The sequence below is a fragment of the Eublepharis macularius genome, chromosome 11, assembly GCF_028583425.1.
Source record: "Eublepharis macularius isolate TG4126 chromosome 11, MPM_Emac_v1.0, whole genome shotgun sequence".
Taxonomy (NCBI): Eukaryota; Metazoa; Chordata; class Lepidosauria; order Squamata; family Eublepharidae; genus Eublepharis; species Eublepharis macularius.
Window position 1 is genome coordinate 63,707,909 of NC_072800.1, and position 17,966 is coordinate 63,725,874.

Genomic DNA, 17,966 nt, shown 5'->3' on the forward strand with positions numbered 1-17,966 from the left:
ATTTCATCAGGCGCATGGTGTGAATCCTCAGCCCTTACACATGTACACACACACACACATTCATGGGGGAAGGAGAAGAACTGTGAAGTTAAAAGTTCATGAAATGCAAGAGGTACAGTCTGTGACATTTCTATGCAAAACTCAAAAGTATACAAGACAAGAACAATGCTGGCAGCAGCTGTAACTGTTGATAACACGGCCTCTCAATGCAATCTTATGTATTCCCAGCCCATAGAAAGCATTGGGTTTAGACTAGGCTTGCCAGCTCCAAGTTGGGAAATTCCTGGAGATCTGGGGGGTGAAACCTGGAGAAAGTGGGGTTTGGGGAGGGAAAAGACCTTGGCATGGCTTAATTCCATAGAGTCCACCCCCCCCCCCAAAGTAGCCATTTTCTCCAGGTGAATTGATTCTGTCGCCTGGAGACCAGTTGTAATTCCGGGAGATCTCCAGCCACTACCTGGAAGCTGGCAATAATGGCTATACCCGTAATCACTACGCGAAATACACAAGGAGGGAAAACCCCACGGGTAACTAACAAAACTTACGGTTCACACCAATTACTTAATCAAGTGAAAAATTCTTTAAAGTGCAAGTGCAAGTGCTACTATGACCATTCAATAAATACTTTAAATACTTACAGTTCATTCACATACAACTATATCAACAACACTTATTATGCGATACATTGAACTCTACAATTACAATAGGTACTACATTGACAGAGTACGTCAGGTACAACCGAAGATCATGAAGACACAACAGTTCTTATAATCGTATTTCTCCAATTTCTCAGACAGTAAATTTCTCCAATTTCTCAGATAGCACTCCTTCAGTATATCATCCTCTTCATTCAGATGAGAATGGATGTGCAGGTACTGAACAAGCCCTTCCTCACGCTCAATCTGGGGCGGCTACAAACATCAGATTTCGTGCCCACTTCATCAGGAGCGTGTTTCCTAATAAGGATAGAGGTACATCAACTCCCCGGTTCCATAACATTAATACCTTAAGTTTTACAAAATTCCCCTATTATACTTACACATCACATCAGAGGTACATTTTCATAATACAAATTAGCAAACAGTTGACCCGAAGAAAGGCGGCCGTGCATTCTCTGGCGCGCCCACTAGTCATGTCAATTGCACTCTTATCATGACTGGCTAATTAACTATCTTCCTCGTAAAAGCTACAGACCCCCACTACACCAACCCTCACTGAGGCAATCTTATTTCATAAATAGCAGTTAAGTAATAATTCGTTGTTCAAGGGGTCTGAACAACGAATTATTACTTAACTGCTATTTATGAAATAAGATTGCCTCAGTGAGGGTTGGTGTAGTGGGGGTCTGTAGCTTTTACGAGGAAGATAGTTAATTAGCCAGTCATGATAAGAGTGCAATTGACATGACTAGTGGGCGCGCCAGAGAATGCACGGCCGCCTTTCTTCGGGTCAACTGTTTGCTAATTTGTATTATGAAAATGTACCTCTGATGTGATGTGTAAGTATAATAGGGGAATTTTGTAAAACTTAAGGTATTAATGTTATGGAACCGGGGAGTTGATGTACCTCTATCCTTATTAGGAAACACGCTCCTGATGAAGTGGGCACGAAATCTGATGTTTGTAGCCGGCCCCAGATTGAGCGTGAGGAAGGGCTTGTTCAGTACCTGCACATCCATTCTCATCTGAATGAAGAGGATGATATACTGAAGGAGTGCTATCTGAGAAATTGGAGAAATTTACTGTCTGAGAAATTGGAGAAATACGATTATAAGAACTGTTGTGTCTTCATGATCTTCGGTTGTACCTGACGTACTCTGTCAATGTAGTACCTATTGTAATTGTAGAGTTCAATGTATCGCATAATAAGTGTTGTTGATATAGTTGTATGTGAATGAACTGTAAGTATTTAAAGTATTTATTGAATGGTCATAGTAGCACTTGCACTTGCACTTTAAAGAATTTTTCACTTGATTAAGTAATTGGTGTGAACCGTAAGTTTTGTTAGTTACCCGTGGGGTTTTCCCTCCTTGTGTATTTCACTACCTGGAAGCTGGCAACCCTAGTTTAGAGTGGAGTAACTGCAGAGGACTGCAGTGCTAGTTATGTTAAGTTGATTGGACACATGAAATGGGAGAAAATTGAGACATTTCTATTGAGTCTATTACTACAGTTAAATCTGTTGTTAATCCAGCAGTTTCATGCTGTATCAAAAAGAGTCCAGTAGCACCCTTAAGACTAACCAATTTTATTGTAGCATAAGCTTTCGAGAATCACAGTTCTCTTCATCAGATGCATGGAGGGCAAAAAGAAACTGGTCAGATATAGAGGAGGAGAGGGGAGGGCGGAGTAGATGCAAACAGCTCCTTCTGATATGGAGATCAGTTTGCTTCTGTTAAGGAAATCAGTTACCTCTGATAATGAGATAACCATTCATAGTCCCTATTCAGTCCCAGCTTGACAGAGTCAAATTTACATATGAATTCCAATTCAGCAGCTTCCCGTTGGATTTTGTTTTTGAAAGGTTTCTGTTGAACTACAGCGACCGTTAAGTCTTTGATGGAATGTCCTGGTAGATTAAAGTGTTCTCCCACTGGTTTCTGAATGTTGCCATTTCTAATGTCAGATTTGTGTCCATTTATTCTTTTGTGTAGAGGTTGGCTGGTTTGTCCAATGTACAGAGCAGATGGACATTGTTGGCACATGAGGGCATATATCAGATTGGAGGATGAGCAGCTGTAAGAGCCAGAGACAGTGTAGTTGATGCCATTGGGTCCTGTAATTGTATTCCCTGGGTAGATATAAGGGCAGAGCTGGCATCTGGGTCTGTTGCAGGGCCTGGTACCTGTGCTGGTGACTCTGCTAGCCGATTCATGATTGTAAGTGAGAAGTTGTTTAAGGTTGGGGGGCTGTCTGTAGGCAAGGAGAGGTCTTCCACCCAGGGCTTCTGAGAGAGAGGTAGCATTTTCCAGGATGGGTTGTAGCTCACTGATGATACGTTGGATGGGTTTGAGCTGGGAGCTATAGGTGACAACCAGTGGTGTTCTGTTGTTAGTTCCTTTAGGTTTGTCCTGGAGCAGGCTGTTTCTGGGTACTAGTCTGGCCCTGTTGATTTGTTTCCTCACTTCATTTGGTGGGTACTGTAGCCCCAAAAATGCTTGTTGTAAATCTCTTAAGTGGGAGTCCCGATCAAGAGCATTGGAGCAGATATGGTTGTAATGTAAGGCTTGGCTGTAGACAATTGACCGAGTGGTATGTTTAGGGTGGTAGCTGGAGGCATGTAGATATGAGTATTGGTCTGTGGGTTTCTGGTATAAGGTGGTATTTATCCGTCCATTATGTAGTTGTACAGTGGTGCCCAGGAAGGGTACCTGTTGTGTAGAGTGGTCCAGGCTAAGGTTGATAGTAGGGTGAAAGTTGTTGAAGTCCTGATGAAATCTCTCAAGGGTTCCCTTCCCATGGGTCCAAATGATGAAGATGTCATCCAAGAATCTTAAGTATAGTAGTGGTTCCAGTGGATGGGAGCTGAGGAAGCGTTGCTCCAAGTTCGACATGAATATGTTAGCATATTGTGGTGCCATGCGTGTGCCCATGGCTGTGCCATTAACCTGTAGATATAAGCTGTCACCAAATTCGAAGTAATTGTGAGTGAGTATGAAGTGACAAAGTTCAGTGGCGAGGTGTGCTGTGGTTTTGTCCGGGATAATATTCCCTATGGCTTGCAGTCCATCTGCATGTGGGATATACTCCCTTAGAAGGTGCTTTACTGAGGAATGGTGACTTGTAGGTAAGAACTTCCTGGCAGACTGGAATGTTTTTCTTTGGGTTCCTGAGTATTGCAACTTTTGTTGTCAAATTTGTGACCGTTTATTCTTTTGCACAGCTTAGCAGAGGTTGTTATCGTGTTACATCTGTTGTGAGCAGTCACTGTTCTTGTATACTTTTGAGTTTTGCATAGAGATGTCACAGACTAAACCTCTTGCATTCTGTGGCTTTTAACCTCATGGGTCACAAACCCACACATGAGTATCTCCATTGACTCACAGCACAATCCTAAACAGAGTTACTCCAGTCTAAGCCCACTGAAATTAATGGTCTTGGACTGGAGTAACTCTGCTTAGGATTGCACTGTTAGGATTTGCTTCATGCATGTGATCAAGTGACCTTCGGGCATGTGATGAAGCTTATGCTGTATAGCTGGAGTTTTAGAGTAGCCAAGAGGGCTCCTCCAAGTCAGAAACAACCAATATCAAAGAAGAAACCTCAAAGGTCAAAAGGAATAAATTGATATTAAGAATTTTTAAATGCTTAGCCATCTACTATAACCATTGGGCTGCATTGTCCCTTGAAGAAAACTCCATTTGAACACCTATAAAGGAACAAGCAAATAGAATTACATCACGGAATACATCTCTGGAAGACTTGCATTATTGTCATAGGATGGAACTTTACCGGTTGGACTCCTGATTGTATTTGTACATAATTGTATATTTGGATATTTACTGGATATTTATGGGATGATCTATTGATATTTATGTCTATTAATTATTAGAAATTGCATGTTGACACTTTAGCACTTTGCACTTTGAAATGCAAAAATATTTTTAAAAATTCTTAATATCATTTTATTCCTTTTGACCTTCGAGGTTTCTTCTTTAATATTGGTATAGCTAGAGCTGCCATCTTACCAGAGCAACGGAACCTTGTCAGAGCATGAATAGCATCACTTGACAATTGCTTGTATATCAAACATATTAAAGGGACGCGGCATATCAGTTTGATATGCAAGCAATTTTAAACTAGGCGGCCTAGTTTAAAAGTGACCAGTTTAAAAGTGGGCAACCCTACCAGCAAGCTCCCCCAGGAGAAAATGTTGGCAATCCTCCTGTCTTCCCTGGTGCATATGACCCTGGCTCAGATGAAATTCTGCTTCCCAGAACACTTTTTCAATTGTTCCCCAAGAACACATTCCCTCTAGAGCCAAAAATTCACTGGGGAATTTTTTTTTTTTGCTGTACCAAAAGCTGAAAAATAACAACCCTTCCACTCTGCCTTTCTGTAACTGATTAATCAAAACACTTACAAAAGCAGATACTGTCACGATCCTATTCTCAATCAGCAGCTGTAAAAACATAAGCTACAGATATCTCTGGTAATGCTGCCAATCATGATGTTACTTCCTGACAATTGCTGCTTTTGCACCCACCGGGATAATACACTTTCGATGCACTTTAGTGTTCTTTTGTAACGGGATTTTTCTGTGTGGAACTGGAAAATCCACTTGCAAACAATCGCTAAAGTGCACTGAAAGTGCATTTTTCAACATGTGTGAAAGCAACCAATGTCCCCCCTCCAGGGTTGGATTTACAGTTGCTGGCGCCCAGGGCAACCGAAGACTGACCACTCGTGCGCATGCGCAGGGCGTGCATGCTCCCGGCGCTGCATGATGATGTCACTTCCATGACGTCATCATGCAGGGCAGCGTGTGCCACCCTGCGGCAAGCTGGCTGTCCCGGTGTTCTGCAGAGCTGGCGGCGGCAGCGCGAGTGGCTGGGAGGCCACCTGCGCCATTTGCCTGTCTCGCAGGATGGGGTGGCCGGCTTGCCGTGCGCCCCCTGTCCTGCAGGGCAGGCGAATGGCGTGGGCGGCCTCCCAGCCACCCGTGCTGCCCTTCGCCTGTCCCACAGGACAGGGGGCACGCGGCAAGCGCACTCCTTGTCCTGCTGCCTGTGCGCTCCCGGGGCTGGCAGCTGCGCCCAGCGCCCCCTCTTTGGCGGCCCTGGGGGCAGACTACCCCCCTGCCCCCCTGTCAATCCGGCCCTGCCCCCCTCACATTATACAATGCAAGGAAGGCATTTGTCAATAGAGAGACATAGGAGATGGTGACTAATATCCCTCTATACATTTTTACCTCGCCCTTCCACAGTGGAGCTCAGAGTCGAATTTATAGTTCCCTCCCCTGATGTTTTCCTCATAACAACCCTGTAAGTTAGTGTGAGTGGCCCTCCAAGCTTCATGGAAGAGTGGAGTTTTAAACCTGGAGCTCACTGGTCCTAGTCCAGCACTCTCACCGCACCAACACACGAGCTGCACAAGATAGGCCTGCTGCCTAGGGGTGGTTGGAAGTGGGGGAGTGGGAGTGAATCCTGTACTCTAGAGCCAAATGCGACTTAGTACCAAACTAAATGTGGCTGTGGGATATGTGTGATATATTTGCCATGGAAGGTGGCCTTAGGCCTGTCACATCAGCCTAACTCACATCACAGAGTTGTTGTTGTGAAGATGGTGGCTGGGGAATGAAGTAATTATGCTGCTTTGGGTTCCTGTTAGGGACAAAAGTGGGATATAAAGAAAATATTTATTTATTGCCCCCTTTCTACTTTAGAGTACTCAAGGTAGCTTACAATGTAAAAACAACAATCTTAAAAATACAAAATATAAAAAAATCTGCCTCAGGTAGAATGGCATTTGCTTGGATAGTAGCTCTCCAGCCTTAAAAAAAAATTGTCACAAAGTAATTTACAAGGGTTTAGGAGTGACCCACCCAATGTATGTAAGTCAAGGATTGGATCATTTTCTTTATCCACAAATCTCTTACCAGGTTTGTAGAGACATGATGGAACTTATGTCTGATATTATGAAAATTAATGGAAATGCTTTATTTGAACCTCACTAATTTCCAGTCTCGGAATCTATGTTCAGCGCCAGGAATCAGTCTGGAATATGGGTTGATGTTCCCATTCACAAAATCTCAGGGTAAGATTTTCCCAGATTAAGGTCTGGGTCCCATAATTACATCTTTTAATTAGCTAATAGCTACAGGGGAAAAAAGTCACTGCTGTGGCTGCTATTTTTTCATCAAAAGGTTTGGATTGGAACAGACTAGACAGGAAATGCCTCATATTGGCTCCTAACTTGCTTATGAAATCACGAGTCTGTTTTTCCATCTACTCCCAGTCAGATTTCTGCTATTTAGCTGTGTTTTCACTGCTTCTTGTGTTTTGTGTTTTTTAATCAGCTAGAACTTTGCACGACCCAGATCTTATCAGGCCTGTAAGGAGAAAAGCTGCATGGTGGATGGAAGAGGGGGGTTTTCCTCTGTGAGCTACTGGTACAGAGCCGGACTCTCATTCTGCTCTTTGACTCAAGCAATCAGCTCTTATTTTGCAGGTCAACAAATGTTGCTTTGACCTGGCAGCCCTTTGAGAGGCGGGGTCTTTAAGCAGGTGGAACCTGGACATGGAACCATTTCTTCTCTCTTCTTCTTTCCTATGACCTCTAGGAATATATAGGAGGGCTGGACTGGAGGGGAGCAGAAGGCAGGGAAAATTTCCCCCCTGGAAAGTGATACGTAATTGATGAAAAAAAGTTTTACGTATTAAGAAGGAGCTGTCCCTGTACCAGCCTGCATTAACATTTGACACTCAATTACAACTACTCTTTTTTGAACAGTTGCAACAGACTGGCCTAACTACATCTTACGTTTTCCTTGCACTCTCTCTGAGACCATGTGATTGGAAGTGCAGTGCAAATTGCCCTCTAGGAACTTAATTCTCAGGCATGCACAGGCTCCATTTGGATCAGGATGGTGGTGCGCAAGGAAACGGGGTTTAAGCCTCCCATCGGCTCCACTATTTGCCCCTTTGTGGAAACTTATGTGCAAGCCGTCAGTACATGTGCTCTCCCCAGCTGAGGAAAATGGCATAAGCTGGATGGCTCTCTGTGCTCCATAGTCCTGATCAGAGTCCGCTAGTAGGAGCCTGGGAATTAAGTTCGCAGCATGGAACTTACAATGGATACTTGATTACATGGTCCTGGAAAACATAACATGTAGTTAGGCCCTCACTGTCAAAAGCTGTAGTCACACGAAGCTGTGTTATACTAGTCTTCTATAGACAGCACATTGAAAATCAGCATTTGTGTGGGGTTGAACATGAGGGTGCTGGCCCCACCTGCCCTCCCCCCATGTGCAACTGGTGGCTAATGTGCATGGAGTCTGCTTAGCACACTCTCTCTCTGTAACCCACAATTAACCTGGTATAACTTATTGTAATTCAATGTACTGTGTTTTGTTTCAGCGTTTTCTGTTAGCTACAAGTTGTAATTTTTATACTCTGTATTTTGTTTTGTCTCAATAAAATCTAATTTTTTAAAAAAAGCATGGAGTCTGCTTTTTCAAATGTTCCTGATTATGAGGATGGAAGCTTACATAGCTACACTTCCCATGCGTGTGGACTCTATGTCATGAGCTGATTATTGGGTGTAGGCAAGGCACTTGTGCCCGCTGTCTCTCTATTGCTATCTCACACCACCTCACAGGGTGTTTGTTGTGGGGATAATAATAACATCCTTTGTAAACTGCTCTGAGTGAGTGTTAAGTTGTTCTGAAGGGCAGTATATAAATTGAATGTTGTTGTTGTTATTATCTTTAGGGGGCTTTAGCTATTGGCCTGTCAAGCTCAGTATTGTCCATTCTGACTTGCAGTGGCTCCCTACAGTCCCAGGCAGAGGTCACCTCTTACTGGATCCTTTTAACTGGTGCCAGGGATTGGATCTAGGACCCTCTGCATACAAAGCAGATGCTCTATCACTGAGCCATGCCCCCTGCCCCCATTTGACTGGGATTCAGACTTCACACACTTGTCTCTCCACAGGCTGGAGCTGGAGAAGGTTGACTTGACCATCATGCACTAACGGGCTATGAGAACCAGGGCTTTTTTTCTGGGAAAAGAGGTGGTGGAACTCAGTGGGTTGCCCTCGGAGAAAATGGTCACATGGCTGGTGGCCCTGCCCCCTGATCTCCAGACAGAGGGGAGTTTAGATTGCCCTCCGTGCTGCTCAGCGGCGCGTAGGACAATCTCGACTCCCCTCTGTCTGGAGATCAGGGGGCGGGGCCACCAGCCATGTGACCATTTTCAAGAGGTTCCGGAACTCCGTTCCCCCGCGTTCCTGTTGAAAAAAGCCCTGATGAGAACAGAACTGGAAGATGAGCAGAATAATTTCCCTCCCTCTTCCACCTAGTACCACAGGGTAGATGGAATGGTGTGGTTTCTGTGCACCTGAGTTTCCATAACCATGGGTGGAGATCTTTACTATCTATTTTATAATTAAACTACAAGATAAATTTTTAAAAAACATAGATCAGAAGTGATCTTTTTGGTTGGCTGGCTCAAGAATATGCTTCCAAGTCACCTAATGTCAGAGTACTTCTTTTATGTATTTCACTGGACTCTGTAATGCTTACAATGATACATTTATTACGGATGACTGGCAACAACATTATTACTTGCATACAGTGTCTGACATTTTAATCACTTTTAATTGTTTGGCAAAGAAACAATTATATTAACCCAAACAGGCTAAACGCTAAAACTCCCCAGTTACTTCATTTGCAAATATGTTCATCTCAAGCAGTCAGAAGATTGATATATTATTCATTGTTTGGGAACACATTGTTTTGCAAAAAACCCCCATGTTTTTAACTCCTAGGAATGTTTCAAACAACTGTTTGTCTAGAATTACACGTTGCAAATTGATTATTCACTGTTTGCTATTCATTATTCCTCCTACTTGAAAAGTTTCAGCATTGTCATGTAGGATTAGAAGTGACACTCTTTGATGTAGGAGACCAGCCATGTGGGAATAGCCAACAGGTAAATTAATCCCTGTGTTTTCAGAGATGGAACAGCATTAGAACATGCTGAACTTACCTGTTCGGGAACAGCGAGTTAATGGAGAAGGTATCCATAACACGGGAACACTCCACTAACTGATAGAAAATAAGATTATTCAATGACAAAGTAAAAGCAGACTCTATGTTTCTACACCATTACATTCGGAGAAGCCTCTTCACAATTTGGAAGAAGTATAGAGATTACCTACAGGAAGGAATTCCCTCCTGGGTGGTTCCTTATGAAGTAATAGATCTGAGAACTGTCGATAATGAACAACAGTGTTTAACATATAAGGAGATAACACGAATAGAATTTTCCAAACTAAGAATAAAGACGCAAGACGAGTTGTCTCCAAGCTATGATTGGTTTCAATATAGACAGATTAGAGATCTCTATAACTCGGACTGTGTGAAAGGAGGGGTAAGAATGGAGAATTCGGAATTAGAGGAGGTAATTTTACAATGGTAAATTACCAATGCTAAAATGGTACACAGAAGATGAGACAGTTAAAGTGCAAATGGTGAAGTGGGCTATAAACTTTAATAAAGAAATAACAATGGAGGCATGGGAATACTTGTGGAAGAATACATTGAAGATCACGACATGCACTAATATTAAAGAGAACGTTTATAAAATGATTTACCGTTGGTATTTGACACCAAAGAAAATTGCGTTAGGGAATTTGAACATGTGTAATAAATGCTGGAAATGTAAAAAGCATGAAGGATCGTTGTACCACATGTGGTGGACTTGTGAGGTAGCTAGGCAGTACTGGGGGGAAATAATAAGAGTGATAAGTGAGATTTTACAATTTCAAGTCAATAAGAACCCAGAACTCCTGCTACTGAACTTGGGAATGGAGGATATTCCGGCACAATACAGGACATTGTTATTTTACATGACAGCAGCGGCTAGACTGTTGTATGCGCAAAAGTGGAAAGTACAAGAAGTGCCAACTATCGAGGACTGGATTTACAAATTGCTGTACATGGCGGAAATGGACAAAATGACAAGGAAACTGAGAGACCTTGATCCAGGACAGTTCAACATGGATTGGGAAAAGTTGAAGCAATATTTGGTGAAAAAATGGGAGGTGGGAGGAGAACTGTGGCAGTTTGAAAATTACTGAAATACATCAAAAGAAGAGGGAAGTGACTTTACCGAGGGGAGGAGAGTTAAATGAGAAATTCTAAGCAAATATTTTATTTGACTACTATACATAGTACTAAGTAATAGAGGTGTTACTATAAGAATTATAAGGATAGAAATTAACTAATTTTATTTCTGGCAGATAATTGTATAATGGAGAAATTATATAACTAAGATAGAATGAATATAAGATAGAAGGAAGTAAAGAGCAACATATAGAGTATGAGTTAAATTGATTGACTTACAGTGAATGTATACAATGCTTATAGAAGTACTTAAAGTTATGCAGAATAAGGGACAAATTGTTTGCCCCATATTGATGAGATAAGAATGAAATAAGATAGAATATGGAGTACAAAAGTAGACAAATGACTGTTATTATTAAAGAATATATGCCAGGAATGTAACATTTAGTCGATAAGTTAAGTGGGAAAGGGAATAGAGATAGCACTGAGTTATAATAGAAGCTTAGAAGAGAGTGAAAGTATATGTTTAATAGAATAAAATAAGTTTGAAATGAGTAGGGGGAAAAAACGGATAAGGGGTTGGAAAACTGTTGGAAGTCAACAAAAGGGGGGGAAAGGGAAGGGGTTAGAACTGGAATATTTAAAGGAAATTGATTGTAATAGATATTATAGAAATTTCTAATCCAATAAAAATTCTTTAAAAAAAGAAAAGAAAATAAGATTATTCAAACAGTGGAGGATCTCGTTTCTATAACATACCTAACACACATTCTCATAACACCCTGCTAACTTGTGACTTGGATCCAGTTTCTAGCAAGAGGATTTCCATCAGTGTATTGGTACTTTCCCCTGACCTAGATGATGCAGGCTAGCCTGATTTCATCAAATCTCAGAAGTGATTAGAGCTTGGATGGGAGACCATCTCCAGGAACAGGATGGAATTGGAGGTCTGTAGCAGGAGGGGTGAATCAGCAAAAAAACCCCTCCTCTTCATTTGCAGAAATCCTCTGCTGGATCCAAACTGGAATCTACCTAAAACTTTTATTCGAAATATGATTATTTTATTTTATTTATTGATTCATTTATTTGTACCTTATCTTTCTTCCCAATGGGAACTCAACATGACTCTCCTCCATTTTATCCTCACAACAACCCTGTGAGATAGGCTAGGCTGGTCCAAGGTCACCCAGTAAGCTTCTATGGCATTCAGATTTGGGTCTCCCAGATCCTAGTTTGACACTCTAACCCCTAGAAGAGGTGACTTAAGGGATAATGATCCATCAGCAATTATAGAGCGTAAATAGAGGGAATTAGGTTAGTTGAACTTTGTATCTATACCATTCACCAAATTAGCTTCATTGATCTAACAGTATATCCTGTGTTGATTATCGCTCTCCTCCACCTTCTATTATTATTCCTTCTTAGATTTGCATATGGGGAGTGCCATTTGACCAAGACTATGTGCTTTCAGCTTTCTCACAATAGGTTGCTTCAGCTGTCGTATACTTCCACGTGCAATCACTGCAGTGTAATAATGCAAGTACAATGTAGTGCATTAGTGTACATGTGTTGTACAATGGAGCCACTGCATTTCAGGACAGCCCCCCACTCCACCCCAAGAAAAGCCAGCGCTTCGCTGTAACTATATGCATGCAGAATAGTAATTGTGCATTGCTTGGGAAGAAAGGTCTATTCACAGATCATTATAATAAATTTAGAAATTCTGCAAAACATTTGCATTGTTTATGTTTGCATTTATCAGCACCAGCTTTCTTGCAGTAGTATTGGAAGACAGGCTTTCAAAGCCAGTTGCTGGGCAGCCATTTCCCCATTTGGCAGAGTGGGATCTATTCAAAGTTGCCAACTGGACAGGGGAAAAAAGTCCAGTCCCTTTATTTAATGAGCAGGAATGAGCAGTTGAAGCTTTTCCTGGCATGAAGTTAAATAATATCACCTGGCATTTGCAGGTGATGTTACAAAGATAGCGAGAGTTGGCTACCCTAGATCCATTGCCAAGTTTCATTGGGGATTAAACAAGTTCTAGGGTCCAGCAAACTGAAACTTAGGTTAGGATATGGGTGAATAATCTGTACTAGTAAAGCTAGATATTAGTTGGGAAGGATTTGTAAGCTTTCCAGTAAGCAGAAATCATTAATTCCTAGCAACAATGCCCATTGTGTGAAAAAACACAATGGGCTCTAGCAAACGGATTCGGCGGTCCCCCTCCTGGAAGGCCCCCTCCCGGCAGCAAGTGGGCGCTTCACAGTGGCCTGGAGGCCAGAGCGGGAAGCTACTGAGGGGAGGCATGGGGAGGAGTGCTTAGGCTGTCAATTTGGCAGACTCCCTCCCAGCAGCAAGCAGGCACTTCGCAGCAGTCTCGAGGCCAGAGTCTTTGGCAGTGAGCCCATGCGGGGATAAAAAGCCAATCGCCACTTGCCTTTTATATAATAGGATTAAATAGATAGATCAAACAGCAGTCCCAAGAGATGCCTGTCAGGACCCTAGCCTTCAGCTTGCACCCAACTCCCTCCTCTTCTACAACCTCTACCAGCTCTGACACTGGAGCTGAGTGCATAGGGAGGCAGGATTTGTGGGGGCAAACATTTAACTGTGAGTTCTTCCAGCCCAACTTGGGCTAGAACCATGGTAGCATGCTTCACCACTAGAAAAAAAGTGTGTGTGTGTGTGGGGGGGGGGGGTCCCAGCAGGGCTTTTTTTCAGGGGGAACATGGGGGAACGGAGTTCCGGAACCTCTTGAAAATGGCCACATGGCTGGTGGCCCCGCCCCTGATCTCCAGACAGAGGGGAGTTGAGATTGCCCTCCGTGCTGCTGATCAGGGAAGATCAGGGGGTGGGGCCACCAGCCATGTGACCATTTTCTCTGAGGGCAACCCACTGAGTTCCATCACCTCTTTTCCCAGAAAAAAAGCCCTGGGTCCCAGTGTAATACTGGAAGAGAGGTTCTCTAGTCCACCTCAGGTAGAGGTGTGCATGTGTTTGTGTGTGATAGAGAGGGGGAGAGAGAAGAGACATTGAGCTCACCCCTTCCTGGAGTTTGGCTCTCTCTCCTCTTTTCATTCTGGAGCTATCAATAACAGGGTATGATCTCCTAGCAATCCATGGTCCTGGTTGGAGTCAGTTGTGTGCATAAGCTCCCCTCCTCCCCCCACCCACCAAGACTTTTCAGATTCTAAAAAGGTTTCATTTTACCACACAACTAATTTAAGCAGACAGCACAAGTAGTCAGGAAAACTTACACAAACAAGGAAAAACATATAGCAGGTTTGACTATGGAAACAAGAAACAATACAAATTGTATTCTCATTGGTAGAACATCCCTTTCCCCTCCTTGGAGATTGGTCAAGTTCTGCCTTCCAGGACTAGAACAGGAAGGCTACACAAAGACACACATGGTTGGGTACCACTGTTTCTGGGATTGCAGTGGATACCACTCTCCCCCTTTTTGGACCAATGACAACTGTGGAGCTCACCTTCCCTTTCCCTGCCACAACCACACATTTCATGAGATGCTAACATTGCACACCCACTCTGTCAAGTTAATTACAACATGTATTGTAGCTAAGTTCCTGACCCTCTAATTTATAATACTCCAGTACTCCTTCTACTCTTTGCCTGGATTAAAAAGACTCCTACCCTTTCCCACTTCTTGTATCTGATGAAGCGAGTTTGACTGTCCAGAGTTCATACCCTGGAAATCTAGTTGGTCTCTAAAGTGCAACTTACCAATAATATTCCTAATTATGGATTAGAAGACATATGCCACCAGTATGGGGTTTGGATTACTTGGCTTGAGGCACCTCAGAGGCTAGAGTAGGATCTTTGTTCAGGAAATGGTGGTAGCTCAGCAGACATTCCACTGCTTGCTCTGAGCTTTCCTAAGTGATACATCACATTAGAATGGTCACTTTCAGCCCCATCCGAGGGCGGGGGTGGGGTGGGGGTGGGGAGGCTGAGATCAGTCAGAGAGTCAGCTAAGGGTTACACTGGAATATCCTGAACTTAAACTGGGGTAACTCCACCTATGATAGTGACCAGCCATGGTGGCGCTCCACCACAGCCCCTTTCCTGTGCCTGGCCACGGTGGCCAGGGATGAGCGTAAGCTCCTGCACCAGTGCCTGGGGGGGCCGGGGTGGACCAGGGAGCAGGGTGTGAGTTAGTCGGCTCCCTAAGCTATTTCAAGCTCAGGCACACCCCCAACAGTGGCAAAAAGTTACACTACAAAAATGGTGGTGTAACCCATAGGCCTCCATTGTTCGGGAAAACTCAGCCTCCCCCACTTCCAGCCCTACCCAAGCAGCCTGGCAGAGCATAGGATGCCAACTACCATGGGGACCAATCTGCTTGGGCCCCTGCAGTGTCATAGCCCCCTCTCTGGTAGCCAATCAGTCCCCCCGCCCACCCTATATAAGCTCCAGCTGGGGCAACGATGGCCCCAGGTAAGTATGGACATGACTGGAGGCTCTGCCAGAGAGCACCCTACCATGGGAACTTAGAGTGCGAGGTGGGAGAGACTGCAAATGATGGCAGGACAACTGTGTGCAGGGGGAACTTAGTGAAATTCGGGGCATGCCTTCCACTGACACATGGGATGAGAATGACTGACTAATAACTGCCACCCACATTGCCTTACAGATTTTCCATCTCCTGCATCCTGACCCAAGGAGGGGTGAGGGCACACCCACAGGTAAGAAGAAGCTGAGGAGCCAGCAGCCCGACTTACTTGTTCACATTGGCTTCCCCTCTTCCCTCACAGGTGCGCCGCCTCTGTGGATGAGGCTTGCCAGGGAGGGGGCATGGCCCCTGCCCACAAGCCTGCATGGTCCATGCCTGCCAAGGAGGCAGACACTCAAGGAGTCATGCTTGGCACAGCTGTTATGGGGCACAGCTGTTATGTGGCAAGAGGCCCAGCCCATGCAGGGGCTCCAACCAAACACCCTCAGCTGGGCTCCCCGCTCAGGCAGGGGAGAGAGCACAGCTGTGGATTGGGGTGGCTGGGTGCTTGTAACTCCCTGACGATAACAGACACACAACCCCTCAACTGTCTCCCTCACAGGATCAGAGCTGCAAGCAGCCATGGGAGCAAACCATCCAGATGCAGATGAGGAATACTTTTTCACCAGAGGGGCATGCATAATCTAGTTGCTGGCAGTACCTGTAACAATGGAGCCACCGCCACGGCCACCAGCCATGGACACCTTCCCAGGACATGGCAGACAGGGGTGGGGCTTGCATGAGGCTGGGCCTCTTGCCACACACATGTCTGTTTCCTTTTCAGGCAGGTTGCGACCCATCAGGGGGACCAAAGAGGTTGGCTGTCCCAGCCCCCGGTGATCCTCCTTGACTGCCATTCCAGCCCACGCCAGGGAGTGGCTCCCCGGGCAGCCTGCATCTCAACCTCACTCCTGTGAGGGCAGCACAAGGAATGGATTTTGCGGCTCTGACAGCTGCGCAAACAGGTTCTGCTCCCTTCCCAGACGAGAGACTTTGGCAAGACATCCTCTTCACTTTTCACAGTTTGTCTGTGTTGAACAATAATTCCCTCCCTGTTTCCTTGCCTGTAGATGACAGTAGTCCCCCCTTTCACCTCCCCGTAGGGCTGCCTTTTCACATATCCTGGTGAATGGTTTCTGGCTGTGGGCTGGGATGGATGGGATGGCCCCAAAGAGGCTCCAGGTGCCTCCGTGCCTTGCTGTTGCTCTGCTGCCAGAAGGAGCAGGTGTCTAGTGGCACCTTGGAGGCTCTGGCCCTGTCCAGCTTCCCTTCTTCCCCCTCAATTTAACTGCAGGCAGTGAGGTGGGACTTGTACTGTAAACCGTATGTGTCTGGCTGAATTGTGGGGGGCACCGCCGAGGACTCTCATTCTCTGACAGAGCTGCTAGTGTCTGATAAGCCAGGCAGAAGACTGTTGCATGCAGGGGGCGAGGTTGATGCCAGGAGGGGGAGATGTGGAGCAGCGTCCTGCAATTTATGGGGCTCCTCCCCCATGAGATCAGACCACCCTCCCTTTGCTGTTTGTGGAGGCAGGGATGGACTTGGGAAATCTGGCGCTGGGGATGGGATGATGGGACTTGGGGGGCTGATCCTGAGTGTGGTGGGCTGTGGGTATGGCTCATGTTGAGTCCCACCACCTTGCTGGTCTCACTTTTCAAGAGGGGGGTGCATGTTTCTTGGAGTGGTGGTGGTGGTGGGGGTTTGCGAGCGAGTGATGCTTCTGCCACCAGCCTGGTCCTTGTTGGGAATGGGAGTTGGGTGAGCGGGTGGTTGGCTGCCCTTTCTGCACCTTCAGTGTATCCCCCATGGGGCAGGACTCCTCCTGGGGCAGGTGCCTCTGTTGGGGTGTGGCAAGCTCGATCACTGGGGTCTCCATGCTGTCTCTGTGGGGTGGGGGAGTGGCATTGGCAGCTGGAGATGGGGAAATACAGCCTGGCCCATGGACCAGCTCCGCCTTTCCCTGCCACTCAAGATGCTGTCAAGTGCAGCCACCCTGCAATTGGTGGATTTTGCCAGCGTTGTCTGGGCAACTACGGAGCATTCTCTCCCGGCCGCACCTTGCCAGGCTCAGCATACTGGTGTGGCTCTGCTATTGAAAGTCTTTAGGGAGCAAACGAGTGGCGCTGCAGTTATGCTGGTGTGTGGCCGCTGACACTGGGATGAGCCTCAGGATGGGGCTGCTCACTCCTTAAGCGCTGCTGGAAATCTATCTGATCACCCCTTTCAGCAAACAAAATGGGTATTATGCCAGCATCAGAGCAATAGTGCCAACTTCCATCTTCATAGCTGTATGCCATTCCTCAAATCCCTAATACAATTTATCAGACCTAGGTACTGTAATGAAATAATTAATGATCTGAAGGGTATAGCATCCATAACCTCTTCCAAATCAGCATACAAAGGAAAGAACAAACAAACAGTACATCGTATGTTGTCTCTCGAGGGAGAGTCACCTATTTTTATATGTCAGGCCAGCAGATGGCTGTGTTAGCTTAGCAATGAAGAATTTTTCCTGCTGATTCCTGCTAGGAAAGAACAGCAAAGCAGACAATCTGGATAGAGTTCTTCTGTTAGCTCGATGATCAGGGGGTGCGCATACTCTTGGCATGTGTCTGTGTGAATATGGCCCACGTTCCAGTCACAGCCTGCGCCCACATCTAACAGC